General features: G+C 30.7%; 1 pseudogene across 1 annotated transcript; it reads left to right on the top strand.

Annotated features, from left to right (window-relative positions):
• The first annotated feature begins 653 nt into the window (after window positions 1-653).
• Window positions 654-24,997, top strand: LOC143240226 (succinate--CoA ligase [ADP-forming] subunit beta, mitochondrial-like; annotated as a pseudogene). The gene is made up of 11 exons (XR_013021642.1): window positions 654-812; window positions 5,645-5,807; window positions 7,294-7,393; window positions 8,744-8,907; window positions 9,303-9,476; window positions 10,851-10,947; window positions 17,119-17,280; window positions 19,415-19,557; window positions 20,848-20,968; window positions 21,510-21,598; window positions 22,411-24,997. The product of XR_013021642.1 is annotated as a succinate--CoA ligase [ADP-forming] subunit beta, mitochondrial-like (transcript).
• The last annotated feature ends 584 nt before the right edge of the window (window positions 24,998-25,581 follow it).

The raw sequence follows: 25,581 nt of genomic DNA, 5'->3' as shown, positions 1-25,581 counted from the left end.
GCCTGTTTATATTAAGCGTTTGTGTATATTTTATTCTCTGAAAATCGTTTCCTGTCAGTTTTCTCTTTATCTGTGGGACTTACAACTTAATGTTTGTTTATTTTGAATTTCGTGCAAAATTACATGAGATCTACTGCCCTTTAGCAGTGCTAGACTAGAGAGAAAATACCTGCTCTTCACCATCCACAGCCAGTTCTTGGGCTACTCTTTTACCAACGAATAGTGGTATTGATTGATACATTATAATGACCCCACACCTGAAAGGGCGAGCATTTTTGGTGTGACAGGAATTCGAACTCGCGCCCCTTGGACTAGGAGTCGAGTGCCTTAATCGCTTGGCCAGGCTTGCAGAATTTAAGCGAGTGAGTAAATGGTAAATCTTTTGTATATATCTCGAGAATTTCACATTTGGATTATAGTAATATATACACCTAATGATGTAATTTATAAAACTAGGAATATATATGTAAGACTATGATTCCACCGAGAAAGCCCTCTTTTAGATGGTGCGATTCCAATACCGTTTTTATTATTATTATTTGAGAAATAGTATGAGTCTCAAAATGATAAATGCGCTCTAGATAGTGGATTAGCATACAACTTTCCATGAATCTTCTGATAACCACAACGTGTAGCTACTCGCATAGACCAGGGTGCGTAGTGCCAAAATACCAACATGCTGCTTTCCGGAAACGGAAATCATATTTTAGCGTAGATCCCAGCTTCAGTTTGGAGGCTTAAAGAAAATGGCGTCTTTGCTAAGTAGGACGTTGAGCTGTGCAGAAAAAATAGTCTTCAGAAATGGTTCTTTGGTAGGCTATTTTTATGTATTTAAAATATTTGAGTTTCGAGATAATTATGAGATCAACGATACGACGATAGGTATGTGTAAGTGAAATAATTTAAATAAACCAATAAGTCATAATGCTAACTACAACAACCGAACTTGTCTCATAATCATATGAAAATAATATTATTATCATATACTGTAATATAGAGTCTGCACTCTTATTACTACAAGTTCTAAGTCCTAGCTCTACACTGCAGTTTGCTAGTTAGGATTAACTAATTTTTAATTTTACAACTAGGCGTCGTCTCTTAGCATCGTGTAAAGCTATAAAGCTACAGTTTTTGATTAAAGGTTGATAATCCATCTCACTTTTGGAACAACAGAATCGTATTCTAATCAGTGATGTCGAGAAACCCACTTGTTTAGAAATTTATATGCAAAAACGGCTCGTTTGGGTTGAGAAAATATTTTACATAGAAGAGCGAACAACGTATGTAAAATATTTTCTCAACCCAAACGAGCCGTTTTTGTATATAAAGAATCGTATTCTAATTGTACACCAACAAACTACGTAATCGAGATTGTGTGATGATATGGGCGAAGAGTATGATAATAGTTTTATGCTACGAACTAGATTAGCTCGTGATGACAAATATGGACATCATAAAATGTTATGGAAGCTTGTAGTACTAAAAGTAGAAATTAGTAAATTAAAAGTAGGGGATACAGACAATATTTCACCCAAATATTTTTTACATAGTCTATCTTTTTATTTATTTTTATTACTATTTTTTTCAAGAGATCTTGAAAGTTTGTATCAAAGTGAGAATATAATTAGGTGTTAATTTGGCAATTATTGATGGTATATTTCAAGATGAGAAGTTAAACATTTATACAAAAAAAATTGCACCTTGTTGCATAAAATTGGCATGTCATTAGAAAGAAATGGTTATATTTCAATAAAACTATTGACAAACAAAATTTTTCAGTCAAATACAATATACTAACAATTTTTAAAAAATGATTAGAAAATGCAAGACATGAAATAAAAACTGATAATTCAATTTATGTAAAGAGAAATGTAGAGCAATTGCCCACAATTGAAACATTGTTCAAAACTTCTTAAATATTTAAAAGTATTAGAGAAATTTTGGTGGTTGATTTTATTTGATTACTGCATTCAAGTCTTATAATTTTTCACTAAGTATGCATCTTAGTAACACCAAATTTTTGCAAAAGTCTGTATTTATGAATAAGAATGGAACATCAAAAGTTAATTTGTTTTAAAGGGAGATTCAATAATTGCAGAGGTGAGAAATTTACTCTGGTGACAAATAGAATTATTTTGAACTAGAACTATTTAGAATGTTTCTGTTATTAGTTGATACTATAGTGGTCCTTTGTTTTACAAAAAAAAAAAGTTCACACTTTGATTAATGATTATCTTAGATCAGTTATATTGACATAGATTTCTGTATTAACCTTTAAATGGTGGGAATGTTGTAGGTAGCAGCAGTAATTAATGATGGCTGCTGTTTAAGGGTCAAGTAAACAAAGTAGTTAGTGGCTTGCAAATACACCAGTATTTTTATACCTCCTTAAAATGAATGTAGCTTACAAGGCTATTAATGTTGATGATGTTAAAGCAGTAAACTAACCATCTTTCAATGAATATATCTAAAAGATGAAATTCTTGTGAAAACTTTACTAATGGAATGTAAATGGAAACAACATGGCTCCGTATGTTCTTTCAAAGCTGCCGTTTCACACTTGCCCTTGAGTGAAAGTAAAAATTCAATCCCAACCTTTATTTTTTGAGAAAATGCTCATCTTAACTTTCTGACACAATAATACTGTCCGCTACTACTTCTAATAGCAAATCATTTCATAAGAAAATCATCCCAATAGTAAATTAAAACTTTTTAATTTAAGATTAGTTTGTCTGTTTTACTAATCTTAAGTGGATGTATTTTTGTTCTGTTGTCTTCAGAGTACATGATAATCTTATAAAATTCAGTAAGATCTGTTTGTATTTTCTTGCTCAAAAAACACTATTAGATAAAGCTTTCATCCTTGGAATTATACTCATAACTGTTCTCTGAACCATTTCTAATAATTCATTTTCTATTTGTTTTTTAAGATAAGGAGACAAAAATTATACATAGTTTTCAAATAAGTTCTAACTCGTGATTTGGAAGGATAATTATCTTTTTTGACTTGTAATAATTTTCTATTAGCTTTACTTCTATCAATAGAGCACTACCTTGGTGACTTGAGTGACAAATCTACCTAAACAAAGTTCCTTTTCTTGAGTCATTCTATTAAGTGGGTTCATGTGCATATCAAATCTGTAATTCAAATTATGATAACCAATATACACTGCTTTGCTCTAAATATAATTAAAGGTCATTTGCCAGACATGTGTCCAACTTACCAACTGATTTAAGTCATTCTGTAGTCACTCAGCATCATCATTACAACTAGAAATATCCAAGAATTTAATATTATCAGTAACTTTTACTAAACTACTGAATATGTCCACACTAATATCATTCATGTAAATTAGTAAAAACTAAGGCACAAGAACTGAACTCTGAAGCACTGCACTTGTAATAAGGGTCTGCTTTGATTGGACATTATTTAAAAGATTATTTTTCTCTCTCATTCAACCAGTTTAGAATATTGTGTTTAGTCTTGGACTTATAACCTAAAAAGGACCTTTAATTGTTGTGGTGTAAAGGAGGGATGCTAGGATTGTAGCTGGGATGGAAAGGTTGTCATAAGTGAACAGATTAAGATCACTGGACATTTTATTATGAGAAAAAGAACTTAGAAGGGCTCTGAAACAGCTCTGTGAGGTTGTTATTGAAATTTATATTACTGGTGTGTCTAGATAACTGTAAACAACATCCAAATAAACAAGATATCTTAAAAATTTTCAGCAAATTAGTTAGATAAGAAATTTTTTTGTCTAAAGCTGTACTGAAAATGTTTTTTCTCAATCCTTCCTATAAAAAACACAGATATAAGATTTAGAAAGGGCAGGCTAGGCTTCATCTAAGAAATTCTTCTTCTAACAGGATAAATGAGTAGTTGAATGAGTTGACATTAGCTGCAGTGGAGGTTGGAACCTTACGAGTTTAAAAAAGACAACAGTTGATTTCCATAATAATAAGATGTGGATTTAACTTTCTGTTTTCTGAGGGATTAATGTACAGGGACTAAATAATCTATTGTTGACTGCAATGTTTTCTCATAAAAGTGATTCTGACAATTGCATTCCAATTTAGTTTACCAACAATGGAAGTTAGACTTAATTGGCTTATAATTTTTTCAATCTTTTCTTGACTTTTTTCTCTAAACAGCGTATGTATCATATTGGCTAGTTTCTAAACTAAAATCTGGTAACAGCACCCTAACAAAGTTTCAGCTCAATTCTTTATTGGAAAAAGTGTTATAACTGACATCTTCTGGAGAATCAGAAAACAGACTAACAACTCATGCTTTTTTTGGGAAAAGTTTATGTTTGTGTTGAGAAGGAAAATGAAACATGTTTACTCATTTTAGTAGGGTTAAGAGTATTGTTCAGCCCACTTTACATAGATTTTAAAAATAACACAAACAGTGGTAACCATCTGGGGTGTGTAGGCTGTGCAATGCACAGGGGCCGTTTAGCTCTAAGAGACTCACCAAGTCCTAATCCAATTAACTTTAAAAGATCTGCTAATGGAGAGGGGCAAACTGAGAACATTGTAGTTTCCAGAATTTATGGAAATAGAAAAGTTTAATTCTTTGATCTGATGATTACAGTTTACATAAAACCTGTAGGTAGAAGTAAGTACTTTGACTTTAAAATAAAACTACTCTTACAGTGTAAAGATAGGCATCACAAACTGTCTAGTTTACAAAATGAACAAAATTTGTAATGCTGAAAATGATGAGGAGGAAGTAAAACACTTCACTACAATCCAGATAGCCAACCAGAACACTTGATGAAGAAGAAAATGATGATAAACATCAACAATAATCAGAAAGGAAGATAAAGATAAACAACCATATGCCAGAAGATAAGCAAACAGTATTCAGAAGTCAATAAAACATGATTGCAGTTAGAGTATCACAAACATCTAAAGATCCAAGGAGAGAAAAAAGCATCACATAAATGTGGGTTCCAATAAACAAAACAAAAAAAGGTCAATGAAAGTTAGAATTTGGAGAGAGATGTACAAAACTTGACAACACTGATCTGTGTGAAATAGCCCATCATGTCTGTAAAAATAAGATTTATAATAAATTGGAATAATAGTAAGATAATAGGATACGAGTCAGACCTGAATAAGAGAAAGATAAAAGAATTCTGCATCAACCTAATACTCAGTAAACCTAGCACAGAAGACTAAAATTTTGATAGCCTCTTCAAGACATTTATTTGATTCAGTTTCTATTAGGGAAAATATCAGTCAAGTGGATAGCACTTTATAGTTCCATTAAGAATACTCTACCAACAAAGAAATATATTTTATAAAGAGTTCACATAGGTGTTTGTTTAGGCATTTAATGCACTGACAACAATTGATATCTGATCACCAAAACCTGACCTTAATTTTTTTCTTCTCCTTTCAAGTTCACTCTAGGTGAAGTAAAGTCTACCTTTCAAAAGTGGTTTGATTATAGTTTTGTATTTGTATGTTTTATTGAATTTTTCAATCTATAGGTTTCTTTACATAATTAAACATAACAGAAATTTAGCACAAAGTTGTAATAGTTTATGCTTTTACAAAAGAATGCAGTTGTGTGATAACTATGCATTATTTATTACACTTTTATATAACTTTTTATTGCTTTGAAATTTAGCTCAAGAATACAACTGCAGTATGTGGAACATTTCAGCAGCAACGCAACCTCAATCTACATGAGCACATTAGCATGAGTATTTTACGAGACAATGGAGTTAAAGTTCCTAAGTTTGGAGTAGCTGACACTCCTGAGAAAGCAGAGGATGTTGCTACAGAACTAGGTTTGCTAATTTTTTAAATGTTGTATGTAGTTGTATTACTGTGAGTGTGACATTCATTGATTTTTCTCTCTTGTGAGTTCTTATGTGGGAAGTGTGATTAAATGATGAGCAGATTTAATTATAATGTTATTTCTAAGTGGTAAAACCAAAATATATGTATAAGACAACAGAAAGAATAATGTTTAGAGAAAATAAAGACCCTATTAATCTGTTTTGATTGTCCTGTCCTTTAAATCAAAGAAACAGTTAACAGAAATTTGAAACTCACTCGTATTTACTGCCTCTATAACACCCAAAGGTAAACCATTTCAATGGCCATCCACTCGGTTCAAAAACTAAAACTGTCTTGGCTAAAGATGACACCTAAATTGAGGAAATTTATACTTTTGTTCCGTAGTTCTTATATTTTCATTGCTAAGTATGAAAAAAAGGTATGCATCAACATTGTTAATTCTTTTTGCTATCCTGAACACCTCAGTCAGATCCCCTCTGTTTGCCTTTAACTTTGGTAAATTGATATTTTGGTTTCACCTAAGCATTTCAGAAATAGTTGTTTTCCTTTGTGTTCCTGTGTCCAGCTGGTGGCAGGTATTGCCTGGTTGTGTATGTTGAATTGTTTTATATCAACACTTACTTTACTTCTTTCTAATGTTTACTGTAGAAGTCTGGTGTTTCTATAAGACTACCGGATGTTTTTCTGGTGGTGTATCTGTATATATCTCATGGACTTCATGAGTAAAGCAGATAAGGATTTTTTTAATCATGTCTCGTTCATGTAAGGATTTTTCTCTATCAGTATGAAGTATCATATAATACTGTTTTTCAAATAACTTTCATCAAAATCATCTATATTTAATCATGTATCAGTTATTCCCATTATATCAAAATCCTCTATTCCCTCCAGTGTTTTAAAGTTATCTGTTTTATTTCTTATACTTCAAACATTATAATAGTGACAATTGAGACTATTTTTAGAATTATTTCTGTACTCATTTTTTATGCTAAACTTTTGTCTGCATCTAAGTTTTTGCATTTAGTTTATCCTGACCCTCACTACTATTTAGTCATAGTTTTAAACTTCCATTACAACTGAATTAATAGTCCTTATAAACCAGTTAGACCCTGCTCTATTTGAATGTAAACCAGCCACTCCAGAAAGCTCTCTTCTCCCATGGAACTGGTCCTACAAGTTCAACCAGCCAATATGTTCATCATTACATACTAATCAAAGCCTAGCATAATATCTCTAGTGACCTACTCATAATTTAATCCTCACAGTCCTTAACAGTATACATATAGAGACTAAATGCAAATTTAGTATTTACAGCTATTAACATTTTTAAGTCAATCTAACATGCATGTAAAAACATACAAGATTTACGTGTAAGAAAGACTGTTTGTATTCATGATTTAATTTTATAATTGCATTATAGTTTATTAATTTCTATAAAAGTATAATACAGTACTATGTGAAATATTTTGGTAGCTTGCACAGATTATGTTATCAAGGCACAAGTACTTGCTGGTGGACGGGGAAAAGGGATATTTGATAGTGGTTTGAAAGGAGGAGTTCATCTAGTTTTTTCGTAAGTTTTGTGATTTTATTTGTTTCAGATATTTTGTATACAGAATATTAGACTTGTTACATTTTTATTAAAACCATATTGGTAGTATGTAATAGAAATTTTGGGTTTCTTTCTGATCCTCTTAATTAGAAATAATTTATTACCAATAAGTATTTATTATGGCTGTTCCTTATCACAAAATAATGAAGTATTATCACTATAAAAATTATTTCTATATCTCTGTTTCTGAAATACTGTATATACACTGAAGAGAAGCAGACAATTAATATTTTTGTTTGTCTGGAAACAAATATGCAATTTTCTTTATTTTTTTACTTTGAAATATTAATTTATTAATTCTATAAATACTGGTTCCTTACAATGCAGGGGCTTAACATTGCTATCTTTACATTTCATTTCAAAAATAAAATTAGTGGATGAACTCATTTGATATTTGACAAGAATCTTTCTAAAAAGTATGTAGTTTCAGAAAAATAAAACTGTTAATTTTGCTTTTGCACTCACTCTTAATTGTTCACATGCAAGATGATTTTCATTTTGAACATGAAAGTGCTTCCACTTTTCTACGTTCCATGTTTGGGTGCTTCTCAGCAAAGTTTAACTAAGCTTATCGTACAGTAACGCTGGAAGCCATCTGGACCATCCAGGTTAAATTTTTCTCATCAGAGAACAAAACCTTTTTCCAATTTTCTACATCCAATGTTTGGTGCTTCGCAGCAAAGTTTAAACGAGCTGTTTCGCAGTGTGGAAGGAGGCATGGTCTTTGAAGATGTTTACAGTTTTTAAAACCTTTCTCTCGTAGATGCCTTCTTATTGTTCTTGAGCTGCATTCTGTGATGTTGACAACGCTAATGCTTGAACACAAATGACTAAATTTTGTTATGTGTTTACCGATTAATGCTTCATTTCAGTATGGTCTTAAACTTTTGACAAGCTAGTATTTAGGCTAATTTCATAGTGTTCACATTTTCCCTATTAAATGCTAAAGGTTTTTTTTTTTTATTTTCCCTTTTCTTATTTTCATTTTTCGAAGCTCTACTCAAATAAGTGGTTGAGTCTAACAATGCAAAAAGCAAATTTTTCTTTATATTAATTGGCCTTAAGATTTTAGCCAGCAGTGTATAATGGTTTTTCAAATACTTGTATACATAGTATTTCACTATTATTCTTATTGGGAAACAATGTTATGATACTTTGAAATATGGAATGATAGAAATATCTGAAATGTTTTTAATTCATTTTATCTGTTATTTGTAAAATTCAAAAGTAATTCTTTCTGAACTAATAAGAACAATAAGAAAATTTTATTTTTTTGACAAGTTAATGTTAATAATTATTTCATTGAATTAGGCCAGAAGAAGTAAAAAATGTAGCTTCACGCATGTTGGGGCATCAGTTACGCACTAAACAGACTGGTGACAAAGGACACGCGGTGTCATGAAGTTATGATCTCTGAACGCTTGTATGCAAGAAGGGAGTATTATTTTGCTATTACCATGGAAAGAGCTTATAGTGTAAGCCATGCTTTAAAGAAATTCCTTCTCCCCTGAAACTTTCAAGTGTTTTGATGTATAAGAATTGTACAGTTTTAAAAATAAGTTTTCATAACTGTGTGAATAGAATGGTAGATTATTAATTTTTGTGCTACCATGTTGGCTTAGTGGTAAGTTTAAGGATGTATAACACTGTAAATTGTGTCTCAGTACTCAAGAGTACTGCATATATACCCCATTATGTAGCTTTGTGTTTGACAACAAGCAATCTAATACTTGTTTTGTGGGTTTGAAATACTAAAGGAGAGTTTTTTTAGTGCTTGATAAATAAAACATACTTGTAATTGATTGAAATATTAGTTAAACGGAAGCAACAAGTAAATATTTTCTAGCAACAATATGAATTTGTTTCTAAGGGTCCAGTAATAGTGGCAAGCTCCCAAGGAGGAGTTAACATTGAAGAAGTAGCTAAAGAGAACCCTGAAGCCATAATTAAAGAACCAGTTGACATAGTTCAAGGTTTACAGAAACAGCAGTGTGTGAGAGTTGCAGAAAGACTTGGGTTTCATCACAAAATGTTGAGGAAGTGAGTCTTATTTGCAATTTCTAACAGTTGAAAATTTAATTTACAGTAGTAAATTGAGGGCAAGTTTTTCTTTTGTTTGTTATGTATAAGTGTATAAAACTATGTAACATTTAGCCTGTAACTTTGCTTGGTAATAGTTTATTATAACTGTAAAACATAGATAAATAGTGTGATGTGAAGTAGTATTGCATGTTCTTTTGTTATTTACTGTCAGAAAACCAGTAACTTATTTTAACTCATAGACAAGGAGAGTATTAATATTTTCCAAAGGCAAAGCAACCTATGAAAAAAAAAATGTGTTTTGCTTTTGTTTTCAAATGTGGAAATATCAGGTTTGGATTGGAAATGTTAGTTTCTTTTAGTTTATTTTTTTATGGAATTACTAAAGTTAGTGTTTTAGTGGAAATATAAAAAAACTCCTTTCTCTTAAAAATTTATTTCAACATATATTGTTTTGCAAAAAATCCTAACTTCTCCACCAGGTCTTACAGGCTTCCATGACGTCTTCTAACATGTTGAAATTTTTCAAGTAACATATGGTATAAGTAACATTTTGAACATTTATTACATCCTTCTATCTCAGCCTGCCTGATGAGTCCTTATATTGGGCAAAAGGCCTTGTTGGCACTGGATGTAGTAGATATATAGTATTGTTGACATATTATTACAGTTGTTCTTGCTTTCATTTGTTAGTTCTTGTACTTGCTTCATTAGTTCACCAAGTACAGTTTTAATGTTTCTTAGCTAACCTCATGGAAATACTAGTGACCATTAGCCTGGTTTATTTAAAATTGGGGATCTGCACAAACCATACTCATTGTCTGCTCACAATATACAAAAGGAACTCCCGAGATTAAACCTCTTTAGCCTTATGTTTGCTTTTATCACATGATCATTCTTGATTTTCCACAATAACCTCAACATCAAATAGTGATTAGTACATGAAACACAAACAGCTACTGAAAGAACATAACACAAACTGACAAGGGTGAAAGCATGTCTATTTCTTCATTAAAGTATAAATATCCAGTAAGATAAAGAGAAAGTTGTGCCTATAAGCTTTAGTAAACTGAATAGAAGAGGTTAATTACAATGATGAGAACTAATATTTTATTACTTAGATATTTACACCTGCCTGATCTAAAGAATGGAATGAAACAGTATACATTTCTGACAATCAAAATGAATTTAATATTTATTGTTTACCATGTTATTAGTAAGCACAGAATTATTTAGTTTTGTTATAGCCAACATAATTGTGGGATTTTCTTCTTTGTATTTATAAAAAGTTCACTCATTTGTCTTAGAAGAAAACATGTTTTTCGTTTCTACGATCGAATGTAAGACATAATTTTATCTTGTTTTAATGTATTTGTAGGCAGCAGAAATGATGGCGAAACTGTATGATGTATTTATCACTTATGATGGAGTTATGATAGAAATCAACCCATTAATTGAAGAAGCTTCAGGGAAAGGTATCTTTAGAGCAGCATTTAATTGAGCAATATGTTGAACTCCAAGGATGTGTTGTATAAGTAAAAATATTTTATTAATAAGTAAAAGTATTTTATACCTATACATTTCTTTTGCTGAAAGTGTTGAGCAACTATTGAAATTACCTTCAGTGACAAGAGTTATAAAAATTTTATTTTTTGTTTTAAAACTATATGTAAATGGTAAATAATTTATGATAAACATAATATGTAGTAGCAGGAAAATACATGTAAATGGAGTGAAGTATATCTGTAAAACCTTTAAATGGTAGCTGATATAAAAAGTAAATAAATTACAAAAAAACCTTTATTTTCCAATTTAAAATTTAAAAAATGACTGGATTTTCTTAGTTTACACTACAAAGTAGTAAAAAAGACAAATTAATTTTCTGTTGCTCCTCCCAAAAAGTGAGATATTATTGAATTACTCTGGTTGTATTAAAGTTTAAATTATGAATAATTTTACTGGTATCTAAGACTGATTGATGTAGATGTTATTTGCATTAAAAATGTTCAGATAAATTATTTTGTACTAAGAAATTATGATAAAAAATAAGTAGATCAGAACAGATAATTAATTAGATACAGTAAAACCAATTTTATGTAATAAACTAACTTGAACTATTAGGTATCATAAGTCAGTTTACAGTAAACTATAAATGCATCATTATTAATATACATTGAAGCATCAATTTGTAATATTTGGATGTGTTTTAAAGTAGAGTCATTGTTTTAGTGTACCAAATTATAGAAGATATCCTCTTCTGGCCACACTCACAAATGTTGCTTAAGAACTAATTTTAAATACTTTATTAAGTTTGCCACGTTATAATAAGTTTTCTTAGCTATTTTTAATATTTCCTTACCAACTCAGTATTCTGACTAAAATGTATATTTATATATATTCTATAGTACCAAACATTTAAATTGTACAAAATGAGTGTGTAATTGTTGAATATCTGCTTCATGAACATGATTTTTTAAATAATCATGATTAGCTTTTCATTTTACTTGTATGTATATATCTGAAATAGACTAACCAAAGAAATACATATTTGTCAGTAAAACATTCTAAAGGACAATCATTGCAAGATAAATGTGATAGCTTGGAAGTAGATTTAAATGTTTTTGGCTTTCTCGTATTGTATAAAATTGTATGAGTTTGTTTGTTTTGGAATTTCGCACAAAGCTACTTGAGGGCTATCTGTGCTAGCCGTCCCTAATTTAGCAGTGTAAGACTAGAGGGAAGGCAGCTAGTCATCACCACTCACCACCAACTCTTGGGCTACTCTTTTACCAACAAATAGTGGGATTGACCGTCACATTATACACCCCCACGGCTGAAAGGGCGAGCATGTTTAGCGTGACGTGGGCGTGAACCCGCGACCCTCGGATTACGAGTCGCATGCCTTACGCGCTTGGCCATGCCAGGCCTAAAATTGTATGAGAGAAAAGGTTTTTCTGTATTATTATACTGTAATGCCATGATAAAATAATTATAAAAGTTGCCCAGGAATGTTTAAAATTTAGCTTAAAAAGGCATTTCAAACAGCATTTATACTTTCAAGTTAAGTAAAAATTGATTTGTATTGGATTTCTGATTCATGAACAAGATTATCAGCCACCTGATCATTGTTTAATCCTGTTATAACTGGTGAGAACATTTCATGAACTATGTGTATACTTGCATTTCAAATTTTAAACCTGAAGTAAAATAAGTCTAACTACTTAAAAAGATTTAACTCAAAATTTTCTGAGATTGGTATTTTTCATTTTGTAACACTTGTGTAATTCAGAAAACTTTCCTACAGAGCTAAAGAGTCTCTCCTGTAAACAATACATTTATGAGGTGTGCTTTTAGAATTATTTGCATTCCCAAAAGTACAAGTTTATATTTACTAAGGAATTATCATCCTTTGGGAATATAATTATCGATACTTTTGCTTCTTATGTGATTTTTTTTCCTTTGGTGGTTAATTACAAGTTTTTTGTTTTCATACTTTTATGATGTTGCAGCATCAGTTATCAACAGTAACTAAGTAAGCTCAGTTTTGAAAACAACTTTAGCCAATGTTTAAATGTGATTGGATTGAATAGTTTTGGAACAAAGAATTGTAATTGTGAAAGCTTAGAATGCTTATAAACAAAGCATAGGTAAGGAATTTTTGTAGTTTCTCTAGATATTCTTTAGATTTCTCAAAATGATTTTTTTTTTAAATTACAACTTTTCTTCAATAAAAAGCTGTCACATAAACTTTGTTAGAATTAGTAAGTGCAGTAAGTGATGGCAAAATATCCTAAAGAATCAATTTCTTATTTATTAAATATATAAGTAAAATAATTAACTATTTATTTGAAATAGACTATATTCATTACATATAAATTGATATCAGTCAAGAATATTGTTAGGCAAAATTACGTTATCTCGCCTGACAGCATTTTGAAAAATAAGAGTCTAGAACAATGATGAAATTTGTCATTTTTACCATATTTTTTTGTAAGTCAAAGCTGGAAGTAATAACTCTTGCAGTGAGCAAAATAAAAGCATGTAAATAATGAATATCAACCAACTTGAGATTAACAGGTTTCTAAAAAAAATGCAACTTCCTGATAAACAGTAAAAGAACAAAAAAAAACTGAATTTCTCATACAAACGGCAATATTTCAATATTTGTCTGATGACAAAACTATGAACATTTTATAACCTAAAAATTACAGAAATGCAATTTATATGAATTTTAAAGCCAAAACTAAGTACTTTTAGTAAGTTTGCAAAATTTTATGAGTTCTTTACTTATTTTTATTTTGGAAAAAAAATAATAAAAAAATAAAAAGGAGTATTAGTGATACTGCTTTATTTGCAGAAAGAGGTAATAAAATTAGAGTGAATACTGAAATTTTAATATAGTGATTACCCCTTTGCACAAGATTAGCTATTCCAGTTCAGTGCTGCACTCTGTATCCAAACCTTTCTTTGCATATGCCACAAGCTTTTCACCCCCCGCTAGTACAGCGGTATGTCTTCGGATTTACAATGCTAAAATCAGGGGTTCGATTCCTCTCGGTGGGCTCAGCAGATAGTCTGATGTGGCTTTGCTATGAGAAAAAAACACAAAAACACGCCACAAGCTTTTCACTATTCTTTACTGGAATTTGCAAGATTCTAATGTATTTCCCATGTAAATATCCCCATCACACCAAACATGCTTGCCATTTCATCTGTGGGGGAGTTATAATGTGATGGTCAATCCCACAATTCATTGATAAAAAGAGTTGGCAGTGGGTGGTGATGACTAGCTGCCTTTTCTCCAGCCATACACTGCTAAATTAGGGACGGCTAGTGCAGGTAGCCCTCGTGTAGCTTTGCACAAAATTCAAAACAAACCAAACCCATTCAAATATTTGTGCATCACATCCTCACCAATAGGAGCATGTCATGCTGATATGATGCATTTGACTCTCTTTATACCCCTCTATTGAACTATATCTTCTTGTTTGGCATTGTTTTAGTTCAGACATCTCTTTTGTGTTCTTAATGCTTCATGTTTGATTTCCTCACAAAATGGTTATTTTTTATTTAATTTACTTTCATTCAAGCCAGCTCCTATAGTAATATTTATCAGTTAATTCTGGTTGCTTTATTTCTACATTAAACTCTGGTGAACCTTTTCTCCCATTGAATTCCAAAATTAACATTATCACTTTGGCCACAAGTGACCAGCATTTTTTCTTATCGAGTCTTTACTCACCTTAATATGGGCATTTTCTCCATGACTGTTGAAGACAAAACTATGTCTTCAGTGCTTACCTATACATATACCAATATCACCTCAGTCTTGTACTTACATTTGGTTTATCCTTCTGTGGGTGGTTTACCAATTTTGGGCCCTCTTTTGCTGACTTGCCTTAGCACCTTAGGTGTTTTGTCAAATAGTCTGGGCTTTTACAGTCATCTCTATGCTATGGGACTGCAATTGCATTATTACATGGATTACTAACTTTTTCTAGCTCATTCCAAACAGGAATCAGCCTATCATACTTGGAAGCTACTTTCTCTGGTGAGCTGGTTGATTATTTGGAGAAGTCTTTCTTCAGGCCCACTTAATATTTTGTTCAGTTTGGGGTCTTTTTTTTACACAAATATAAGTTTGATATTGCCTTCTCCTTTATTACTTTGTTCAATGAAGCCTTTGGTTCACCATGCCCTCTTGGCTTTTGAGGATGTGGCCTTCTATGACATCACTGATTCTTCTCCTTTATACCCATATGATATCTCTTCAGTAATGCTTCATAAATGGATGGATCCTCTTTTCATCCCTATTTCCCTTGCTCCTTTCCTGTGAGACATTTTGCATTTGTGGTTAGAGAAAGCCCATATGTTGGTGGTGTACCCCTTCTTCCTTTTAATGGACATATCACTTCAGGAATGGGGCATGGGTTAATCACCAGGAAGCTTTGGGTTGTGGAACTACAGATGAAAGCTCTTTTCATATCAGTGTTCTTGAACTTCTAGACATATGTCTTCTTCTCACCTGACATTGTCTGGTGATGGCTCATTCAAACAATTTTGTGGTGATGGCACATATCAACCACCAAGTTTGTACCTGGTCCACAAATCTGTGTTTTCAAACATTAGATATACTGGGCCTGAGCACATCATATTTGCCTTTTTGCATGTTATGCTGGGTGCTTTCAGTCTGGTCATGGATTGTCTCTTGCATCCTATCTGGGCATTAGATCCCCTTGTTTTCAGTTGTCTTTGCCATCAGTGATGTCCTCCCCACATGTATGCTTCTGCTATGGGCCTCATCACCAAGTAACATATCGTTTGGTTCCCTGTACCTCATTCAAAGACTGTGGCAGTAGATGCCTTCAGCCAGGACTGGTGGCATAAGTATTCTTTTGTGTACTTCCCCATCCAGCTACTTCATTGGGTATTTATCTTGTTCACTTCACTCTTTGTTGAGTCCTCCTGATTACTCCCTATTGTACAGCCCAGTTGTGGTTTCTAAAGTTACAATGACTGTTACTCTCTCTTCTTGACCCTCTTTTACTTTCTTCCTGCTTTCTTCAATCTCAATTCCAGGTCCTACATCCCAACCTTCACATTCTCTGTTTTCACACCTGGGTTTTGTTTGGTCCTTGACAACATTATCCAGTTCTATATAATGTATCACTTCCTTGTTAGCTAGTTCTATCTTTTTGGAGGTATATCAATGGAAATTAAAAGTATTACACAGTTGGTCTACTACCAAGAGTTTTCCCACTGACAAGCCTACTGTGACTTATGTGGCAGAATTTATCACCTGACTCTTTGTTCATGGATCTTTGGTCTCCTCACTTTCTGGATATCAGGTGACCTTATGTTTTTCCAAGTATTGTAGGGTTTTTACTTACCCTCTTTTTACCATGCTCATGTGTTCCTTCCAGATATGTCACCCTCCCAACCGTCCTGCTCTTCAAGATTGGGATATTAGTGTGGTCCTATGCTCCCTTATTCTCCTTATGTTCCATGTTTCATCTTTCCCACAAAAAGTATTTCATTCTTTACTTGTGGATGTCATAGGACAGATTTGTTTGCCATTGATATTTCATATACCCTTTATCACCCTTCATTTTCTTCTCCTTTATCTGGATTGTTTCTTTCTCCAAAATACTTTAGCATCTCTTATTTCCTCCTATTTTTCCTAATTCCCATCCTTAACCTCAACCCCAATTTTTCCAGTGCTGACATGTTTTGCTAATCTTTGAAATTATATTTGGGTAGAGGAATGTAAAGGAAGTTGTGTGTTACATGAACATGTCATGCTCCTACTAGTGAGGATGTAATGCATGAGAGACATGTAGGAATTATGCAATTCCAGTTGGGGGGAATGGAAGAGTTGTGGCATGCATAAAGAAAAGGTTTGCATATAGAGAGCAGCACTGAATGGGAATAGCTAATGGAGGTATGTACCTTTTGAAAGTACATTTTCAGTTTAGGAAAATTATGACTTTAATGTGAGGTCTGTTTTGTGCTAATTTACTTTTCAGTTGTGTTGATAATTAAATGTGCTTTACCTTTCTGTAAATTAAAACATACAACATCCACGAGCAGATAAACCTGATGATAAAATATTTGAAATCTAATATTAAAATGTTTGTATCATGCAGTATATTGCCTTGATGCCAAGTGCAGGTTTGATGACAATGCCTTCTTCAGACAGAGAGAATTATTCCAGAAGAGGGACTGGTCTCAAGAGGATCCACGAGAAAAAGAAGCTTCTGACCACAATTTGAACTACATTGCTCTTGATGGAGACATAGGCTGCTTAGGTTTGTAGCTTGCAATTTGTTGACTAAGTAATTTCACTTTGTAGGAAATGTATGATGTGGTTTCTCAGGAGCTTATAAAGTCAAATCAAATATTACTAAAAATATTGCTTGTTATATTTGCAAATTCAACATTTTTTGTTTTTATTGATAATGTTCAGAAGAGTGTGCATTTGTTGCATTTCAAAATGTTGCACAAGCAAAATAAACAGACCTAGCATTTGTAAAGTTACTAAATGTAACGAGTTTCTTTAATTTGGGTTGTTAACTCTGTCTTCCTGAGAATCATTCACTGTGTATGTTACAAAGTTTTAGTGGCTTACATTAAAAAAAATTTTAAACAAACTTTTGTTTATGTTACACCAGTTAGTATAGCATAAAACTGTAGCTAGTAATCCATATCTCAATAATATACAAGTTTTAAGTTCTTAATTTTATAAGGCAATATTTTAAAAAATCGCAAATGTTTCCTTGTCTGACTTTCCTGTAAATTGTTCACTGTAAAACTGTTATTGCTCAAATGAACCATTATCTTTAAAGCCTTTAATTTCATTTGGTTACAGAGCTATCACATAGAAAATCTTATTTCTCCTGACATGCCCACCAGTCACCTCTATTTCAGGGTTTGTCAATAGTTCTCTCTTACAGTTAATTATATATTACCTATAACCAATAAAAAGTCAAGGTTTTCATCTATCAAATGACATATATAATATGTAAAAACAGCTCATTTGGGTTGAGAAAATCATTTACGTAGAGGAGCGAACAACGTTTCAACCTTCTTCAGTCATCGTCATGTTTACAAAACAAATGACATATTGTGTTATGAATAGATAACTGTCAACTTGACTTACAATTCAACTTTTGCTCTCACAGGAAAAATAACATCTAGCCTGAATGAGTTTATATCTTGTTGCCCAGTTAGAAAGCCAGATTAATTGTAATTGTTAGAGAAAATTTTCTGCTTTTTGCATGTTATTACCCTGTCTTTTTGGTGAATTATTTAATTAAATAAAAATTATTTAGTCCATAATTACCATTAGTATTGAAAAACAAAAAAGGCTTAAGTGCAGTTGGCAATAGACAAAAAAATAAGTATGGGTGAGTACTTTATTTCTTGTTTTTCATATTCTTTATTATTATAAAAGTAACTAAGAGGTAAAAATAGGGACCTTTTTAGGTTAATTAAGCTAATATTTTTATAAATATAAAAGTAGTAATAAAAGTATTTCATGAGACATGCATGCAAGCAGCTTGTGGATAATGTAATTTGATAGTGTAACATAAGCTGCACATGCTCCAAGTGATTTACAACTTATAATGGCATGGAAAAATGAATGTAGTTTCATGTTGCAATTTGAAGTCATTCTAGAAAAAAGTAATGTAGATTTATTTTGATTTTATACAAATAAAATCTTTATTAGTGTAACATAAGCTGCACATGCTCCAAGTGATTTACAACTTATAATGGCATGGATAAATGAATGTAGTTTCATGTTGCAATTTGAAGTCATTCTAGAAAAAAGTAATGTTGATTTATTTTGATTTTTTTTTTCTGTGAGGTTGGTGAGATTGACTGATCCTGTTTTGAGATAGGGAAGAGAAAATAATTGAAAAAATATAAAGTGTTACTGAAAAACATATGTTTGAAGTGTATTTAAGAGGTTTTAGGAATTACACAAAGTAAATTTGATATTTTTGAAATGAGGAAAAATATTTTTAATCTTAACATGAAACTCAGAAAGAGAGTTAATCCTGCATAAGAAGGTCCTTTTTAGCTTACATTGTAGATCTCATACAAACTATTATCATTCTAAGTAGCTGAATGAAATATGAAACTTTCTTGCTGTTGTCCAAACACATGCTTTAACTGACTGAAAGATGAAAATTTTTGCTGTTTCTTTATGTCTGTTTAATGGCTACAATGTAATAAATGTTCTTTAGATTGAAAACTGTACTTTATATTGAAGCATATCGGTTAGGTGTATTGTTTGTGTGTAAATTTCCTCAAAGATTTAACTTTTGTCTAAACCAATAAATGTGTCAGTTATGCTGTGTTTTTTTTCCTTATATTACTGATGTTTCTCAGTTAAATACAATTTGTAAGCTTTTTAAGAAGTGAATGTTGTTTTTACAGTGAATGGAGCTGGTCTAGCTATGGCCACCATGGATATAATCAAGCTCCATGGTGGTTCACCTGCTAATTTTCTGGATGTGGGTGGTGGAGCAACAGCAGAACAAGTAACAGAAGCTTTTAAACTTATCACTTCAGATACACAAGTGAGTCAGATAAATTCTGATATGTTATGTTCTTTCAGAAGTCAGTGTGACTTAAGTTAAACTTTCACTCTGTGGTGTAACTTATCATTGATGTCATCTAAGTAAATAGAAAACATAGTTCTTAAAACATATTATTAATAGAAGAAGCAACCATTGGTGAGGGATTACTGAATCTAATGTTTTATATTATATTTAGACTTTGTTTCTGTTTATTATTGACAGTTCAGGAAGGTACCCAGCTAACTATACATAGACAGCTGTAGTTACAAATTATTTTAACAATAGTTATATTGGAATTTTAACCTACCAGTCTTAGTTTTTGCAAACGGATCCAACTATAGTTTTATACAAATAAAAGGGAAATGTATTTAATTAGGTAGGTAGGCATTATCTAGTAATTAGCATGATGCATTGTAAAATAAAAAGTTCCAGCTTTCACAGTGTGGTGTTGCTGTATATACTCTACATTTCTGATCATAGGTGTATTATAAGAGTGAGAGTCAGTTTATGTAAATCGGAGTCATTGTGGCAGTGGATACCTTTAGTCAGTAGTTCAAAGTTAAGATAGCTGCAACTAAACCTAAGGGATGTTTGACCTGAGTTTTTAGTCTATTCAGGTGAAATTACCAAGTACATATATCAATTTATCCTGATTTCAAACTTTTAATATCAACTTAATATTCAAAACATTAGCTGCTAATATGGACACGTTAAAGCATTTGCTTCAGTGGTAATTCTGAATGCCAGAAAACTGAAATACATTAAATTTTATGCAATTTCTCTAACCTTTACCATTGTAATACAAAACAGAAATAATTTAATTAATAAAGTCAGTATTTGAACTTTCAGTAGAAACTGTATATTTTGTAATTATTATCCCAACTCTCGAAATATTATTGTTAAAATATCCAAGCTCCCTCTGTAGCATATCTACAAGTTTATAACACTAAAAACTGAGTTTCAATACCTGTGGTGGGAACAGCACAGATAGCCTATATGACTGTGTGTGTAACTACAAACAAATGACACAATATTCAAATTTTTTTAAAGAATTTATCAATCAATTATTTTAAATTCTTTTCTTTCTTAAAGATGCTAAACTTGCCTTTTGTTTCAGCTATTAAAATTAACTTGTTTCAACCAGCATGAGTAATTAGTAGATATTCCAAGTTTTACAAAAATTATGTTTAAAAAACAACCTGAAAAAAGTCATAAGCTTGTTGAATTTGTGTTTGAAAGTTTTGGAATTATGAATTGATCCACTTACTTTACAAAATATTAATTTTCCAGGTTCATGCAATTTTGGTAAACATATTTGGTGGAATAATGAGATGTGATGTAATAGCTGAGGGTATCATCTTGGCTGCTGAAAAGTTAGACCTGAAAATTCCTATTGTTTGTCGACTACAAGGTAAGAAATGTATGGGTGCATCTAAACAGAGATATGCTAATAAAATATACTCAGTGTCTAAGGACTATCATGTTTTTCATAAACTGTATTTCTAGATCTTTCTCTTGAAGGTGAAATCTGTCTTTAAAAGTTACTTTGATTATTGAGTTATTTTGTTTTAATTGTGACCCATCTCCTTTTTTGGTTCCATTTGTTTTCCAAGTACAATGAGTATATATAAATATGAATTATTTTAGAATTCATTAATGTTATGTTCATAATAACTAACTTACTGTGTTTAATTATGTGAGAAAATCTTTATTTTTAATTTTAAAAATAATATGATATTTGTTTTTTTATAATAGCAACTGTAATTGTTGTTTATAAACATTGTTATTAGAATGGTAGTGCAATTTTAAGTAAAATAGGAAAAATATGATTATTATATTAGTTCTTGTATGTATTATATAGTTAGGCCTACAATGTGAAGATGATAATTAATGAAAACATTGATTCTTAAATGATTTTTAGTAATGAATAAGATTTATTGAAAATTATTCAGGAACCCAAGTTGATGATGCTAAAGCCCTTATTGCTGCAAGCAAGTTGAAAATTTTAGCCTGTGATAATTTAGATGAGGCAGCAAAAATGGTATGTATTGAAGTAGATTTTACTGATTCAAACACATAGTTAGAAAAATGTTTGTCATGAGTATGTTGGATTTAAAGATTTAAGGTTGCTCCTTACCTTGTGGAATGTTATTTTTTATTTAATATTGATTATTGAGCTTCTTAGGTACATTTTGTATAAAACATATAAGGGAACTGTTGTATTTGTTCATAACTTAAGCTTTAGAAACTCACATACATATGTATTTGCATTTATATGTATGTAATGTATTTTCAAAATTAAAAAAATTGCCCTCCAGTTGCACAGTGGTATGTCTGTGGACTTACAACATGAGAAACTGGGTTTTGATATCCATGATAGGCAGAGCCCAAATAGCCCATTGTGTAGCTTTGTGCTTAATAACAAACAAACAAACTTTCAAAATTAATAACAGTAAGAGTACAAACAAAGAGAGATCTGAAAAACCAAGAGATAGAACAGGCAATTTTTAATAAATTTTGTTTCACCTAAAATTAGGGAAGACATGCCAACACCACCCCCAAAATATTTATATTAAGGAATTAAACATTTTAGAAGTTACAATATTTACAAGTTCTTTGAATATTATATTGTATAAAAGTAAATGTAGCAAGGTTATTTTTTAATTTTCTAGCCTTTAATATGTGAAAGATAGCCTTAAACAACAGTTTTTGGAAGTAAAAATAAATATCAAAAGAATTAAAGTTTCATATTTTAGTATAGTTATCTTTCATATATAATACATAAATTCTCATTATTTCAGAAACTATTAATTCTATTAGGAATAAAAAGTTTTTCTTTTTTTTTTCTCCCAGGTTGTAAAGCTTTCTACAATTGTTGGACTAGCAAAAACAGCAGCATTCAATGTGAAATTTGAGTTACCAATTTAGTTAACATTTTCTGGTCAGTCTACTACATTAGAACTTTTGATATTTGTGTTTTGTATATATAAAAAAATTTGAAGTGGTAGGAGAGTGTCAAAGGTATTGAATGAGTGGAATGTACATCAAAATCATAAGAAATTAAAAATTATTCTTTTGGATAGAATCCTACATCTTGTACCAAAATATGCAGATTACCTACATTAAAGTTTCTGTTTTTCTTTTATGGTTGGTAAACATGAAATAAGATATTACCAAGAAATTTATCTTTCTGTTATCAGTAGTGACTGTTGAAAGTGTTAGTGGTTTTTAATAAGTTTAAATTTGTCATCCAGTATTTCATCTTAAAAGACCTCCTGTTGTTTAATAAAAATGTAGAAAAGAAGTGGCACTTGTTTCTCAGTGTATCATGAAAAAGTATTTCACTTTAATATAATAATATATTAAAAAGGAAAGTTTTTGTGTTTGTGTGATTATATGTTTGCTTTATAAATTTAAGCTAGTATTTTTGATACAGAAAGAGGTAGTCCAAATTGGAAAGTTTGTGGTAAATTTATCTAACTTACAAAATGATGTGAAAAATTACATCTAATATATATATTTCAAATATTTTACAGATAGTGTATGCCAATACCTAATAAATTCTCTTAAGTATTGAAAAAGTAGATGTTTTATGTGAACTTGTTTTGCTAAGTTTTTTTCACTTAAAACATTACATGACTAAAATGTTCCAAAATGTTTCAGAAGATGAGATGGCTTAGGAATGGAAAGTAAAAGTTCTTATATTGTTTTTACCAAGTGAACAAAAGTATATGTAGTTACTTTAATGTGCATTAAGAATTATTTTTATTTTGAGGTTGTGGAAATAGTATCACAAGTATTTGTTGGTATTTTGTGAATACCTTAGATTACCAGTTCATATCTAGATCATGTATAGAAAGTAGAAAATAGATGATAGTAGAAAACAACTAAAAAGTACTATTAGCTTGTGTTTAAAAAGCTTGCATATTTTTTATAGGAAACATTCTTGTATTAAATCAGTTCATATGTATATACACACACAATATATATGTGGATATGTACCCAGTATTTTAGTATGTTAGAAAATTAAAGACACTTTTTTGAGTACTTTGAAACTACTAAAAGGATTTGGAAATATTGTATAACAAATATTGTTAATGTACATTAAAGTTTTGTTAGCAGTAAAATGAGATTTTAAAAGATAAAGTTTAATGTTGGAGAAAACAAGTGGTAATGATTTTTTTTGCTCATTTCAGAAGTTAAAAATATTTTAGTTCATATTTTTTAAAGTTATGTAATTAAAAAGTGTTAAACTTTATTTTAAGAAATGTTTTTCATCCTCATAAATACAGACATTCCTAATAGAACTGTATGTGAATCAGTTATATTATTTAATACTTTATAGTTTTGCTTTGTATTTAGGGTCAGTCATAAAGATAAAAAGTAATAACACGGCAAACCTATATTCTTCTGAAATGACATTTTTCAACAACTTCCATTTTGATATTATTTCATATAATTTAATTTACCTAAAGGTGCAAGGAACAGTTGACTTTAGAATTGATAGTGTCAAGGCTGATAATTTGTAAAACTTATAAACATGTGTAGAAGTTTTTCCAATAGTATCTGGTAAATTTGAGGGATTGATTTGTTAAAATGTTTTATTTGAGAGAATTATGTGCAATGAGGTATTCTGTTATATTTTTTGTAAGGAAATTTCATTGTTTATCAAATGATACATTTTAAAGGAGGCAAAGAGGCCTTGAATAACATTAATGTTTGTGGTATGTTTACTTAATGCTTGCTTGATTTATCTTTTTTAAAGAAGATATAAATGTACTGTCTAATTCACTAGCAGTTTTAATATAAGCTCAAATATTAATATGTAGTTGTTTTTTTTATTCAGACTGTTAATGTCTAAATTCTACATTGACACATTCAGTCTTATACCAAGACTTCATCATGGAGTAATCATATTCAGTTTTCTGTCTCAAATGTTATCTTCTTTCACTTACTAGCTGACCGAAAATTTCTTTTCATCAGTGTTCACATCATGCACTCCACAGAAAACAGTTGTCATTTCTGATCTTAACATTTAACTGATGATTCCATTGCTGAAAACAATTAACAATATTAAAATATTAAAATGGTAAGTTTCAAAATGATTAAAAGTTGAATACGTTGTGGAATGATTTCCTCTTCAGTAATATTAAGAAAACCAAGTAGTTGTATTATTTGTAGTTACAACCAAAGTTAAAAACATTATTTTCTCACATTCTAACCAGCATTATGGTATGATGATATTATTACTTTAGCTTCTCTTTATTGACCTATTTTTCCTTAGGTATTTTGGAACTTATTCCTCTTACCAACTCATAAAATGTAGAAAGACACAAATCTTGTGAATGAAAAGGTTATCACAAAAAATTAGAAATTTGTATATTAAATGATCGTAATTAATAGGTCAATTATATTAATATAATAAAAGCCACGAAGAAGTTGCAGGTGTGATTTTATTTGTTTGTTCAACATATTATGGCTTTGAATGTTTAAAGAAAAATAAATACAATTTTACATTATAGGTATTAATAAATTTTGAATTTATTATAATACATCATGAGATTTGGCATAAATATTGTTGAAGTTTCTAAGATTCATTTGTGCTTTTATGTTTTATCTTCATAGTCCACTGTTACATGAATACTACTATCATACTAGCTACAACAACCAAAATTATGCAAGGCCAGTGAGATAATGTATGGAGTTCTACAAAAGTCTTTGAAATTATTTTCACAAGTATGCAAGAAATTACAAATTTCAAAATTACCAGAGAACAAATATAAGTAAATTTTGAAATTAGCTCTCCTATGGGAGGTGTCCAGGAGTTTCATTAACAGCATGTTAACCATCAAGACAAATGGATTCCTGTCGGATAGTCTTTAGAAATTACGACCAAGTTAATGCATTCTGGGGTATGATCAGTTTATTGGGGATGATGAAATATACATAGGAATGAAGCCAAGTAGAAATACTGTTTTCAAAGAAGCTGTTTAACTTGATTTACAGTTGAAATCCATCAAGGTA

Source organism: Tachypleus tridentatus, chromosome 2 (assembly GCF_004210375.1).
Source record: "Tachypleus tridentatus isolate NWPU-2018 chromosome 2, ASM421037v1, whole genome shotgun sequence".
Taxonomy (NCBI): Eukaryota; Metazoa; Arthropoda; class Merostomata; order Xiphosura; family Limulidae; genus Tachypleus; species Tachypleus tridentatus.
Note: the sequence above shows the minus strand (reverse complement) of the source record. Positions and strands in the feature narration are given on the sequence as shown.